The following is a 15,152-nucleotide window of genomic DNA, read 5'->3' as shown; positions in this document are numbered from 1 at the left end:
TGACCGCTTGAAGTAATCAGACGTCAGCTTCTTATTCTCTATCACAATCGTGTATTAAGTAACTTATATTATCTGTCACAAGCCTCGTCTCGAGAGTTTTTCTCACGTTGCCTATTATAAAAGAATATAGCCTATTAGCCTAATGTTTTATGTTCGGGAGCTTTTATAAAAATAGAGATATTATCATTCATTCTAAATATGACGGCTACTGTGGCTAATAAACAGAAACAGACTCGACTGAATAAGCAGGCTATTTTCATGAGCGTTAAAAATAAATAAATAAAATAGAAATAAGTGTATGTATGTGTGATTAATTTTGAGTCCTGATAAATAAAATCAATATGATCAATATATAACTTGTTCTATAGTTAAAACATTGATGCTTTTTAATGTGAATATATAACAAAGCATGCAAACAAACGGCCGCTTTTATCATGTTCGTTTTGTGATCGCACATCTTCCAGTGATTCATTTCTTAGTTTTCTGATAACTTCTCTTTGTTGGAGAAATAATGAGGTTGCACGACGTTGTTCTGAGAGGCGTGTAAAGGGTTGTGTTTCAGTGACGTGCAGCGGTGCTTCAAGCTCCACTGTGGAAACCCTGCTTTAAGCCCTGGCTCGCACTGGCCCGACAGTGGAAATGCGGCTATTATAGTGCTGTCAAAATGAATGATTAATCCAAGACATGATGTCGGAATGGTATATGTTTATATTTCTCATCCAACCACAATCAAATTTACTCCATCCGGATGCCGCGATTTGTCTGGATAGGTTTTTTTTTTTTTGAATGATGACAAGCCGAAATGAAACAGCAGTCGTCTGAAAAATAATTACTAGGGATGCACCGAAATGAAAATTCTTGGCCGATACCGAAAACCGAAAAAGAGAAAACCAAGGCCGAAAACCGAAACCAAAACACCGAAAGAAATTATGCCAATTATTAGTACCATTGCATTTATTGCTATGACCGTGTACTAACTTTACTAAAATTAAGACATTGCGATTGCATAAATTAATATTAAAGTTTCAAAGATAATTATAATTACATAACTTATTTTAAAAAAAAATCCCATAAAAATACATAATTACAAATTATGCAAATATTTATTAAGCACATTGCAACAATGCACAGTGTAAAATAAAATTCAAACCAAAAATGTATCCCACTCATGTGTATATTTAATAATAATGTACAGGCCTACTGGCCTGCAGAAAGGTTTTAAAATGAACAGTTCTCTCATAAAAACAAAGTGCATTTAGGTGAAGTGCATTTGAAATTGTTCTCTGTAGGACTAGAAAGTGCATCACTTCTCCAGTATAGGCAAGAGGGTTGTCACTTCTGGGGATGGGGACTTCAGACAGTTAACCATCTAGCTGTTGAGCAGTTGAGCTTGTCATCTGCCTGACATTTGAGAAATATTTGAGAGAGTGTATCTAAATAGGGCCAAGGCATAAATAAAGATTTTTATCAAATTAAAGCAGAAATCTAGCAGAAAATCTAGCATAAATATGGCTACAATCTGATATTATGTATGTATATATGTTTGTGTGTGAGTGTGTGTATATAGTAGCCTAAACAAAATAGCCAACGTATTATTATTATTTGAGGCACTTTCTTGCAGAATTTCACTGAACATATCAGACAACGAGGGTGCATGCCACTCATCTGGTGCAGAGACGAGTCTTTTCTGCGCTCTGATCTGTCTCCTGCGCTTGGAGCTTCTCCGTCTCCACGCGGGTTCTCCGCATCCAGCGCGGCCTGGATCATTTCTCGTGCGCGCTGCCTTATTTCCGCATCCAAGTAATGGTCTTTATAACGCGGATCAAGCACATTCGCGATGAAGTGCAGAGGAACCGAAAAGATCTCAGTGAGACGTGTGCTAACAGACTCTATAAGACTTTTCTTTGTTTTTACTTCGTGGTCCGTCTTAATCTCTTTGTTAGGAGACGCTTTAGTGCTGCGAATAAAGGAGTAAGAAGAGAGAGAATGTTCTCACTGGTGTTAAGTGAATGTCGCGTGGAGTTCGTGGTCTGCGCTATGCAGGTGCACGTGCAGGTCGCGGTTTCTGTTTGCGTCATCACAACATTTCGGCCGTGTTGTTTCGGTGATAAAAGTCTATCGGCCGAAAACCGAAAAGGCCATTTTCGGCCGAAAATATTCGGTGGCCGAAATTTCGGTGCATCCCTAATAATTACTCATGTAAAGTATAGATACCCCAAATTTCTACTTAAGTAATGTAAATATTTGTATTTGTACTTCGTTACTTGACACCTCTGGGTATTGGCGTTTGGTATCAGGCCATTTTAACGAGCACGAGTAGGAGTACAGATACTGATACCAGTATCGTATCAGTGCATCCCTAGTAATAATATTACAAACCCGCAATATACGCCCCTGGTCAGCTATAAAATATATTTTAATCTTCACAATTTTTAAAATAGTTTTAGCATTTTAATTCAATTCAATTCAATTCAAGTTTATTTGTATAGCGCTTTTTACAAAACAAATCGTTACAAAGCAACTTTACAGAAAATTATGTTTCTACAATATTTAGTAGTAGCTAGTAGTTTGTGCACATTTGACAGGATTTTAGAAAAAATAAAAATAATAATAATAATACAAGACGTAGTCAGCTAGACGATGAACTATCAATATTATTAATTAAGTTATTATAGGATTCAGTCACACATTTAGCAATATTTGTTAGTTCTGTTTGTTGATTCAGGGTTAGCATCATCTGAGGTCCTCTGAGGGTCAGCATCATCTCTTCTCAGGTGTTCTGGATCCAGACTGGAGCTTGTGTAAATCCTAGTTACCACGGGATGTAAATCCTGTGGCGAAACATAGAAACAAAATACAGACATCATTAGCATAGCTGCTGATCCAACAAATTAAAATTAGTTTAACCCAAGCTAATGAATAAAAATGCACCTTTGATCAGATGCAACTACACTCACAATTAAAAAGATACATTATTCGAATGCTTGGCGAAAGAGATGTGTTTTTAATCTAGATTTAAACAGAGAGAGTGTGTCTGAACCCCGAACATTATCAGGAAGGCTATTCCAGAGTTTGGGAACCAAATGTGAGAAAGCTCTACCTCCTTTAGTGGACTTTGCTATCCTAGGAACTACCAAAAGTCCAGCGTTTTGTGACCTTAGGGTGTGTGATGGGTTGTAACGTGGTAGAAGGCTAGTTAGGTATGCAGGAGCTAAACCATTTAGGGCCTTATAGGTAAGTAATGATAATTTGTAACTGATACGGAACTTAATAGGTAGCCAGTGCAGAGACTGTAAAATTGGGGTAATATGATCATATTTTCTTGACCTGGTAAGGTCCTAGCTGCTGCATTTTGGACGACCTGTAGCTTGTTTATTGACGAAGCAGGACAACCACTTAGAAGTGCATTACAATAGTCCAGTCTAGAGGTCATGAATGCATGAACAAGCTTTTCTGCATCAGAAACAGATAACATGTTTCGTAGCTTGGCAATGTTTCTAAGATGTAAGAATGCAGTTTTTGTAACATTGGAAATATGATTTTCAAAAGACAATTTGCTGTCTAATATGACACCCAGATTTCTGACTGTAGAGGAAGTAACAGTACATCCGTCTAGTTGCAGATTGTAATCTACAAGATTCTGTGTAGTGTTTTTTGGTCCAATAACTAGTATCTCTGTCTTATCCGAATTTAATTGGAGAAAATTATTTGTCATCCAATCTTTTACATTTTTAACACACTCTGTTAGCTTAGATAATTGGGAAGTTTCATCTGGTCTCGTTGAGATATATAGCTGAGTATCATCAGCATAACAGTGGAAGCTAATTCCGTATTTTCTAATAATATTACCAAGGGGCAACATGTATATTGAAAATAGAAGGGGACCTAGGACGGATCCTTGTGGCACTCCATATTTTACTGATGATAGATGAGATGACTCCCCATTTAAGTAAACAAAATGGTAGCGATCGGACAGGTAGGATCTAAACCATCTTAGAACCTGCCCTTGAATACCTGTATAGTTTTGTAATCGATCTATGAGTATGTCATGATCTATGGTGTCGAACGCAGCACTAAGATCAAGTAAGACTAGAAATGAGATGCAGCCTTGATCTGACGCAAGGAGCAGGTCATTTGTAATTTTAACAAGTGCAGTTTCTGTGCTATGGTGGGGCCTAAAACCTGACTGAAATTCTTCATACAGATCATTTTTATGCAGGAAGGTGCTCAATTGAGCAGACAAAACTGTTTCTAAAATTTTAGACATAAATGGAAGATTTGAAATAGGCCTATAATTTGCCAATACAATAGGATCTAGTTTTGGTTTCTTAATAAGAGGCTAGCTTGAATGGTTTTGGGACGTGACCTAAAGATAACGACGAGTTAATGATATTGAGAAGTGGTTCTTCGGCTACAGGTAACAGCTCTTTCAGTAATTTAGTGGGTACAGGATCTAATAAACATGTTGTTGGTTTAGATACAGTGATAAGTTTATTTAGCTCTTCCTGTCCTATGGTTGTTAAGCACTGCAGTTTATCTTTGGGTGCGATGGATGAAACTGAAGTGTTAGATGCTGTAGAATCTACATTCGCTATAGTATTTCTAATATTATCTATTTTATCAGTGAAGAAATTCATAAAGTCATTACTATTTAACGTTGGTGGAATATTTGAATCAGGTGGCGTCTGGTAATTTGTTAATCTAGCCACTGTGCTAAATAAAAACCTTGGATTGTTTTGATTTTTTTCTATGAGTTTGTGTATATGCTCTGCCCTAGCAGTTTTTAGAGCCTGTCTATAGCTGGACATACTGTTTTTCCATGCAATTCCAAAAACTTCTAAGTTAGTTTTTCTCCATTTGCGTTCAACACTACGAGTTACTTTCTTGAGAGAGTGAGTATTACTGTTATACCATGGTATAGTACGTTTTTCTCTTAACTTTTTAAAATTTGATCGGGGCAACAGCTTCTAATGTATTAGAGAAAGTAGTGCTCATGTTGTCGCAGAATGCACGATACAAGGAAATGTTCTGTAATATCATCACTTTGAGGTACAATATCTATAGCAATAAGATTGATTGATACAATATAATTAAATCTAGTGTATGATTAAAATGATGAGTGGAGCCCGGTGACATTTTGCTTGACTCCAAAGGAGTTTATTAGGTCAGTAAACGCAAGTCCTAATGTATCATTTGCATTATCAACGTGAATATTAAAATCTCCCATGATTAGCGCCTTATCAACTGTGAGATACATTAGATTTATTTTGCATGTCTGACAGAGTAACATTTAGCAGAAGTATTTCAAAAGAGTTCAACCTGTATCCTGTTTTCTGGGTAACATTGAGAATATCAATATATATTGTTGACCAGTCTGACGGGGCTCATGTTTATAGCAGTAGTTTGGTGGAGTAGACTCATTTAGACCAAAATAATCATTTGGTTTTAGCCAGGTTTCAGTCAAGCAGAGTAAATCAAAACTATTATCTGTGATCATTTCATTTACAATAACTGCTTTGGGTGTGAGTGATCTAATATTTATGAGCCCAAACTTTAAAAATTGTTTTTGTTCATTTACTTAACATTTTTCTGGTTTAATTACGATAAGATTTCTTCTAGATCCTACATTATATTTATATTTTGACCTCACTATTCGGGGAACAGACACAGTCTTAATAGGTTTTACAGCGCAAGTACTTTTAGCATTTAAGCGGGTGGAACAAAACTCATCATAATGGTTATCTGAGAATTGTCTTACTAGTCACATGGAGCGAAGTGTCCTGGAGATGTTGTCAGAGAGAAGCTCCGCTCCAATTCTGCTGGGGTGTAATCCATCAGCGCGAAACAGTCTAGGACGCTCCCAGAAAAGATTCCAGTTATTAACAAATAGCAGTTTCTGTTCTTTACACAATGACAACAACCATTCATTTAAAGCAAAAAGCCTACTGAACCTTTCGTGTCCTCGTTGATACGTGGGCAGTGGTCCTGACACGACGATCGTCGCCGCGGGCGTCGTGCTGCGAACCGTCTCGATCAGGCTCCTGAAGTCTCTCTTCAGCGTCTCCGTCAGCCTCTGTTCCAGGTCGCGAATCTGCTTCCCCACGGCCTCGAGCTTGAGCTGCACAGAGTGGAGACATTCATCCACCATTAAAGCAAGTAACAGTGAGTACAGCAGTGGTAATGTGTGAGAATAGAGTATTAGCAATGTAAGCGCAGTTAGCAGCAACCACGCTTGCTGATGCTAACGGGTTAAAAGCTAATAGCGGACCCGGGAGATCAAAATAAAACTAGTGATAGCAAGGCGCTCTGATTGTTTTTGTTGTAGAATACAATAGAGGATATATTCACACATTATATAAACGGAAACGATGATGTATAAAATTGTTATTTTTAAGTTAAAAATAGTCAATGAAAAGAATATAGTGACGGAGCTCAGATGCAGTACAGCCGTCAACAACAAACAGGAAGTTAATGGATAAAGTGTTAATGCATTTGACATTGGTGGACAAGATCTGCTTCACACGCTGCTGATGAGCATGTATGGGCAGAGCTGGGAAGGTTACTTTCACTACAGGTTACAAAATACAAGCTTTATAATGTAATCAGTAACATATTTTGTTAGGTTACTCAGTTTTAGTAACTTAATCTAAATACTTTAGAGTAGTTTGAAATACTTGAGCTTTGTAACGCAAATGAATATATTAACTTCATGTTGTTTTTATGCTTTCCAACTCTAAATAAAAGTGACATCTACCAGTCAAATGATTTATGTTTTCTTTGCATTTTATTTTTAAAGAATTTTTCCACAGAATTTCTATGAACAACAAAAAATGTTATGTCATTTAAATCTTGCAATCAATATAAATTCTATTTGAATACAATGAATGGGATTCTGTACTGTTTCATGCTGCATTCCGAGCTTTAAAACGAGTCCAGACACACCAAACACATAATAAAGTTGCCAAAACAATTGGCACAGTTGTCCAAGTTATACAATAGATTTGATTAATGAATGGGCCAAACTTTAAGTGATGATAATCCCATCAATGGAGAAGTGATTGGCACGAAAGAATCACTGAGTGAGAATTGACAGGGCTCGGTAACAACTCATTATTAACAATGCATTTGGGAAACATACCTCAGGGCTCGCAAAATTTCAAAAACCCTGTCAGTCATTCTTCTGGTTTTGGTAGCCCAATATATATGAGATTTAAGACAAATTATAAAATAAAATGTGTCCTTTTATTGTAAGACAAAAGACGAAATGCTGCATATTTTTTGGTGAAATTTAAATAATTTAATAATAAAACTAACTTGAAATTCTAAAACAAATCCAAAAAAAAATCATACATCTAAAAAAAATATCTACATTTAAACAAAGTCTTTGTCTGTGCTCTATTTAAAATAAGAGGAAACCATTTGAATTACTAATATATATATATATATATATATATATATATATATATATATATATATATATATATATATATATATATATATATATATATATATATATATAAATGCTAAATACATGTTACTTGGATTGTATAATTAAAAAAAATTAAGTGAAAACAGAATGGTACGATTTAAATTAGTGAATGAGACGCAGATGTCACTCTCTGACAGCAGGTGCCACTACTGGAACAGCAGATAATTAAAGGCTGCTGCCCCTTTAAGACAGAGTGCACAGATCCAATTTAATAAAGCACAGGAGATTTCTTTCTCCACTGTATACGTTCACTTATGTTATAACCGACTGTTTTTACGAGAATACTTGCAGAGACAATTATCTTGAGATAATTTTGTTTCTATGTGTTCATTCAGAAGCAAGGATATGCAAACGAGGTTCTGTTTAAGTTCATTGTCTGAAACGCTGCTCCCAGCGCATGCTTTGAATGAGTGCGTGCAAGCTGCGAATGCACGTGACTGAATCAGCAACAAGTGCAAACGATCAACTACGATCCGTTTGACTCCTTCAAGCGAGTGAACCATGCAAATCAAGTTAGGAATTTTACATCACTCTTGAAGATAGCTTTCGGTCAGGGCGGTGATACATTTTGGAATCCGAATGGAAACACAACAGCCCCGGGACATCAGGCTAGCGATTTTGCGAGCCCTGTATCTCAGATCTATTCAGTTTGTGAACCACTGGTTTCCACGCTGGTTTCGTTAAAAGAAAATGATTATTTTAAAAGACTGACTCTAAAGAATCATCTGCTCACAAATCGGATCATGAACAAAGATGATCTATTCTTGAACATTTTGAATGAATAAAGACTTCAAGTTAATCTGTAAAGCACATAAAGCTATTGTTTGGATCTATAAACTTTTATTTCATGCATGATTCATATGGATCTGTTAACTGAATGCAACGTGTGAGTTCTAGGAGAATGTTTGTGTCGTGACGATGAGCAGGTAGGCACGCTCACTAGGAGTTGCTCACTAGGAGTTTCACTTTCACTTTCACTAAATGAAATGCTGCAGGCAGTTTTATGTGTTTCAACGTAAAATCAGTTGTGTATAGGGCCATGGCGGCCATGTTGATGGCCTCGTGAATGTAAACATACAGCAAGTCAAACGAGAAGAAGCAGAGCTGGGAGAAGGAATAAAGAAGGAATAAAAATCTCGAAGGTTGTGAGGATTTACAGGGATACACTAAATAGGGATGCCAGGGACCGGTATGTGGGCAATATTTACGGTTTGGATCCATATGAAATTCCCAACAAAGGGTGGAGCACTGACGATGACTTGCTGCCACACTTTTGAATTACAGATATCTAGTTTAGTAACCGTTAGTTCTAAAAACCATTCACACATGTACTTTTAATTATGTGCTTCAAAAGTGTAGTTAGTAGCTGTCAACCCTCCCGTTTTTTTTTCACACATATTTGAGCTCTTTTCCCGCTGTCTTTCTGTTTTAGTATTTTCCTGTTAAATATCCCGTTAGCCCTTCCATCGGACTTGTCGTTTTCTGTACAGTTGTCCTGTTGTTAACTCCTTGCCCTTCCAGTGAAACAGAAGTTTTAAAAGCATTGTTTTGCTTACTTGAAAGCAACCTTAGCGTGATGTTGGGCTTTTTAAGATAGCATGGTAGTTGTGAGAGCACGATTTCACGCTAATCTGTAAGCAAAGTCACGTTAGACCTAGTTTTGCTTACTTAATGCTGCAGTTTTGTAGTACACATTTTTGCTGTCAGCAGAGGGATAGCAACAGAAAGATTTTGAAATTTTCCCGTGTTTTGGATGAGTAACCCGGGAAATTTCCCTTATTTTCAATATTCAATGTTGACTTAAGATATATAAATTAATATTCAGATGTTATACTTTACTGTCGTATATATAAATGTCATTTATATGTCATCTATACACATTACTGAGGGGTTGAGGTTAATGTTAAAGCGGTGGAAAGTTAATCCATTTTATTTTCCCCATGGCGATTATGTGTTGCGCTATTATACCCAAGAATACAGCAACAGTTTACCATGTTATAAATAGATTTTTAATTAATCAAATTAAGACACACAGGTGAGAGGGAATACTTCTAAACGCTGCGCAGTAGTTTGAATAGCAGTAAAGGAGCCCATCAACATGGCGGCCAAATTAAAATCCCCAAACTGTTTACTTAAATATTAAATTATTAAATGACATCAAAATTAAAAGTAATCACTGGTAATCTAAAATACTTTTCGGATGTAACTGTAATCTGATTACCCCTTATTTAAAATGTAATTATAACAAAATACAACTACTCATATTTTGTATTTTAAAGAGGGGGGGGGGGGGGGGGTGAAATGCTATTTCATGCATACTGAGTTTTTTACACTGTTAAAGAGTTGGATTCCCATGCTAAACATGGACAAAGTTTCAAAAATTAAGTTGTACGTTTGAAGGAGTATTTCTGTTCCAAAAATACTCCTTCCGGTTTGTCACAAGTTTGGGAAAGTTTTTTTCGAGTATGGCTCTGTGTGACGTTAGATGGAGCAGAATTTCCTTATATGGGTCCTGAGGCACTTCTGCCGGAAGAGCGCGCTCCCGTATAGCAGAGCACTGAGAGCACAACAGACTTCACTGATCAGAGCCAGAGCGTCGCCAAATGTCACAAAAGAAGTGTGTTTTTGGTTGCCAGGGCAAGACAACCCTGCACAGATTTACAAAAGAGAAACAGCATTAAGGGACCAGTGGATGGAGTTTATTTTTACAGAGCATCAACGGAGTTGTGCAAGTGTTTGTGTTTGTTCCCTGCATTTCGAAGATGCTTGTTTTACAAACAAGGCCCAGTTTGACGCCGGATTTGCATATCGTTTATTTCTTAAGGATGATGCAGTCCCAACGAAAAAGGGTCACGAGCGAGTCGTTGCTGATGCTGCTCTCGTTCAGTTTCAGCCTCGGGATCTGATTCTGGATCATAAATAAATGGCTGAATCTGACTGTTGGTTTGTTTTGGATGATGGTTTTTTCCTCGCGGTAATGTCACAGCTTCCAGATGCTCTCAACACAAAAGCCTTCTCGCGCTCGTGATTCTTTAGCTCCGCCCACACGTCACAGCTCCAGCCGGTCGTGTTTTTCCGGGAAAAATCGGTACAGACTATCTTTCTCTTATGAATATAATAAAACTAAAGACTTTTTGGAGTTATGAAGGATGCAGTACTACTGTATAGGTACTCAAGATTAACAGGAGATTGAGTGAAAACGAGCATTTCACCCCCCCTTTAAATATGTAACACCATTACATGTATTTTGTTACTCCCCAGCCCTGTGTATGGGTTTGATATTGCCAATAGTTCAATAATTCAGTCTTTACTGTAAACTGGTCCTATCACTATCAAGAGTTAAAAACTAAAAAAGTAGAGTTTTCTTGTCGGTCCATGAAATAATTTAACTGTAATCTCTCTCTCTCTCTTTTTCCCCAGAACAAATTAGATTTTTAAAATTGATGCCTAAAGTTTTAAATAAATTATTTTAAAAATGAACACTTTGATGGTTAAAAATACTTTGCTGATTTGTAATGTAAATTTTTCCTTAAATCTCATGAAAGCAAATCTAAAAATATTAGACTTTGTGTCTGCTCTGAAAGATTGCCTCCCAGAAATATAATGGCACAATCTCAGCACTTCTGATTAAGGAACTCTCCCAAGCCAACAGCGTGGAAGCTCATCTGAAGTGAGATTATGAGACGCTCGGCACTGACCTATATAGATAGCCCAAGGAAGCCGTCTGCTCACATGACATTATGTCTGGTGAAAGGGCATTAGCTGATTTTGCACTACATGAGTCTGCTTCATTAATGTTGGGGCTTTTCCTCATGTGGCCCACGAATGGCTGGAAGGTAGCGGTGTTGGCATATGTTTCCCGGCCTGCATTGTTCTGAGCGGATGTCAGGATGCATTAGAGCAGACTGGGCTGTGCTGGGAAACCCCCTGCTCCGAGACGCTAAAAACATTCAGACGGTCAGCGCTGCAGACCCATGTGAGGTAGAGCACAGGAGGAGCTGCATATGCATGTAACGGTGTGTGTGTGTGTGTGTGTGTGTGTGTGTGTCAGCCGCCCACAGTCCAGGTCACCCTACAGCTATTGTTTGATTAGAGAGAAAGCAGAGATTCACGGCAGGATTTTGCACTTTTGACTCTCGCGTTATTTAAGCAAGCTTTACGAATTCAAATGATATTTTTGGTATAAACTATCTATGTATATACTTCATACAGCTCAGTGCATGCTCAAATTATTTCACTTAAGTACATGTAATAAGTACATGAAGAATAACTAGTATTCACATCATCATTAACACTGATGTGAATAATAACATGGAAATTGTTGTTCCATACGCTTGCCATATCGACCCATCTTTTGTTGAGTCTGCAGCGGTTGCCATGGAAACTTGGCAAACCTGCAACACCTCTCTCTCTCTCTTTTTTTTTATAAATATGGCATTACCATATTTTGCCCCATCCTTTTTTTTCTTCTGCCGTCTCTCGCTTCTCACTCTGTCTTCTTTTAACTGGATGCGGAGGTTGACACTTATGTAATTTAAACACCAGAGGCCGCATATAGAAAATTAGTCACACCACTAAAGCCTGTGCTCGCTGTATGATTTTTGTCATCTGAGACAAATTTGAGGAAATATAAAAGATTTACTTATAGTTTTGGATCCAAGCAGCTTTGGATGGCTTATTGTGACAGACTTGCTGACGACCCTTTAATTGTGTACATCATCAATTTTAATCTTTGACAAAAATCAGGAAGTGTGACTAACAGCAAGTCACGGAAATTGTATCTACACAGCATATTTTATAATATACACTGTTTCAAAGCAGACTTACATGAACTCATAATGTCAGTGTGTATGATGCTTTAATGTGAACAGAAACAGTCAGTTAGATCTGCGAGGAACTTCAGCTGTTTTATAGGCCAGCAGTAACATACTGAACCAGAGACCAAGGGTAGATCACCCACACTTATTAAACTGTGATCTGAGACCCGGGCTGATCTCAGGCCAGCAGGGGACGGGTGGAGGAAGACATCGCTGGCCCAGTTACTTCAGACAGCTTGGTCACTGAAACACGCGCCCCACGACCCAGAGCTTCCACATTTCTGTAGGGTTCAGGAGCCCTGGCCAGTGGAGCGTGATGGACTTAGGAAAAGGTGGCGACCGCTGTAGGTTTAGCTTTATTTTTCTCTGGAAGCTCGGTGTCATGGTGGTAAATGCCCAGCACTACAGCTGCAGACCCAGGATCCCCCACTGTGGATTTGGTCTAGCACCCACTACTTTACTTAAACCCAACAAAACACACAACATATCATTAAAAAGCTCAAAAGAGTCCTGAATTAAAATTTGTCTAATGGAACGTGCATAAGTGCATCAACACCAATTTAACCTTTAACCATCACCCCTTTCCCTCCTTTGGTCAAATTTCATTTCCAGAGGCTCAATAAATATCAGATGGTTAAAGCTCTAAGAGTTTAAAAGCTGTAAATGGGAAAGATCTGGAGTGCAGGATTTTTTTTTTTTTTTTTTTTGTGACCGTAAGCTTTTCATTTAAAACTTCAGTCCTCTTTCCTGAATGTGTTAATGTGTTTGGTCTTGGCCCTGCTCAACATAATAGTGTATCTACCATCTGTTTATGTCTAGCGGTTGAAAAATAAAATCTGATTGTTTTTGGCTGGCCTGAGCAGTGAACCACAGATATAAACAACTTTATTTTTACTTGACATGAGATATTAACAGATCTTGTGAAATCTGTTGGTCAGCGTGTATTTTAAGACAAAATCTTCACTTGTGTTTCTTTTGGTCTGGTGATAATATCTAATATAATCACCACAAAAATAATGACATCAATGCATTTCCGTCTGATTTCCAACTAAATTGCTGATGATTTTAGTAAAGAGCAGACCTTAATGCTTTCCACCCTGTCAAGTATAAACTGACTGGGATTGTAACATCACATCCCCGAGCAGATGAAACAAATAAAGGCAGACGCTGGGAAACTTGAAAGGAGGATTTTCAAAATGATTGTTCGCTGTACTAAAATAACCTTCAACTGCATATGAATAAATAAATAAGAATGAGAAGAGCTTACCAATGCAGATTTTCATCAGATATACGCAACGATTATATTGCAACAGTGGGACATTGATGAGAGTTATAGCATTTAACTTTATTTATCCTCAGTTTAATTTCTGTGCATCTGTTCATACTTCAGGCACTGGAGCTATTTATAAAAATAAAGAGAGAAATCATCTAAGGATTGGCTTAAAGATGTGAAACAGGCTTGATTCTGGCCTGCCTAGAAAGCATACTAAATCATCTCTTGTAATCACGCTTTTCTTTCTTTTTCATCTTTCATTCATATCTCAGTAAATAAGTCATTGTCATAGCCTGTGAACTGTTGCAATACTAGGCAATGCAAGTTATTTATACACAACACAGCTCGAGTGAAAGTCAGTGCATTAAGGGAGTATTTGTGGTGTACAACCAGAGACTAAAATCTCAATAGCTTCACATGTTGTCCGGTTCCACCTCTCCTCCCTGGCCGTGTGACTTTACTTCTCCGTCCGGTTCTCCTGTCTGTTATTCTCTGACTATCGGTGCTACTACCAATTAAATCATACTTAGTCTTGCATTTTCTTCCTCGCCTATTTCCTCCGTTACATAGGTAAAAGGTAATCTGTGGATTAACCACAGGATAAACTGAATTTAAAAATGCTATATGCAATGCAGTGCATCCTTTTGAGTAACAATTTTTTTTTTTTATCACACTATTCATGTGTGATGTATGTATGATCATGTGATTGGCTTGAAATGACACACAATCTATTTTAAATAAGAGTATTGCACATAAAGATAATGAAAATAATAATAATAATAATACACACCGCTGAGATATAAGAGCTTCTTTTGTGTGGAGATAAAACTGAAAGTGTGTTTCGTAAAATATGTTTGTAAAAAACTATGGATGCATAATGTTTACACTTTTTTTTTTTTTGTTATGTTTAAATATATACGGACATGTACAATAAGCATGTTCTGACAGTATCTGAAACAAACGTTTTTGGGGGGGTTTTCACTTTATTTTACAGCATGTGTACTTACGTGTAATTACAGTGCACTTATCTAAGAAAGTAGCGGTAGTATAAATGTTTATCCTGAATGTGGAAGTCACGTCTGACACACCTCGGAAAGATGCTTTGCATTTCCAGTCTTCAGTGTTTCTAGTCAGATGTTTGGAGATAATGCTGTGGTTCGGTCCAGTCCCACCCTGGGAAGTGAGCACACTAACTGCTGTGTGGGACGCTCTCGACTGGGTGTTCTGGGTGAGGCTGTGTTTATTGAACTGGTCAGGAATGGAAAAGCTGACTTCCTGTGCCTCTCCTGCCAGTGTGAGACTTCCTGCAGGTGTTCAAACACACGCTGACGTGCCATGAGTGCCTCCCGAACACTGCTACCTTTTCAGAGGTAAAGCTGCACTCACAAACCAACAGCATTCATCTGCAACACAGGCACTTTTACATCCCTCTCTGAAAACTGATCTGGGAACAGCTACCTTTAGATGTTAGAGAGGAAGAGACTTTAGTCTAAAATGTACTAAAAACAAGCTTTCTCATTATTGCCTCTTGACATTTCAAGCCATAGTTTCATGCCATAAAATAAGGGACCAT

Source organism: Carassius gibelio, chromosome B16 (genome assembly GCF_023724105.1).
Source record: "Carassius gibelio isolate Cgi1373 ecotype wild population from Czech Republic chromosome B16, carGib1.2-hapl.c, whole genome shotgun sequence".
Taxonomy (NCBI): Eukaryota; Metazoa; Chordata; class Actinopteri; order Cypriniformes; family Cyprinidae; genus Carassius; species Carassius gibelio.
The sequence above is the reverse complement of the archived record's forward strand: the minus strand, read 5'-3'. Positions refer to the sequence as shown.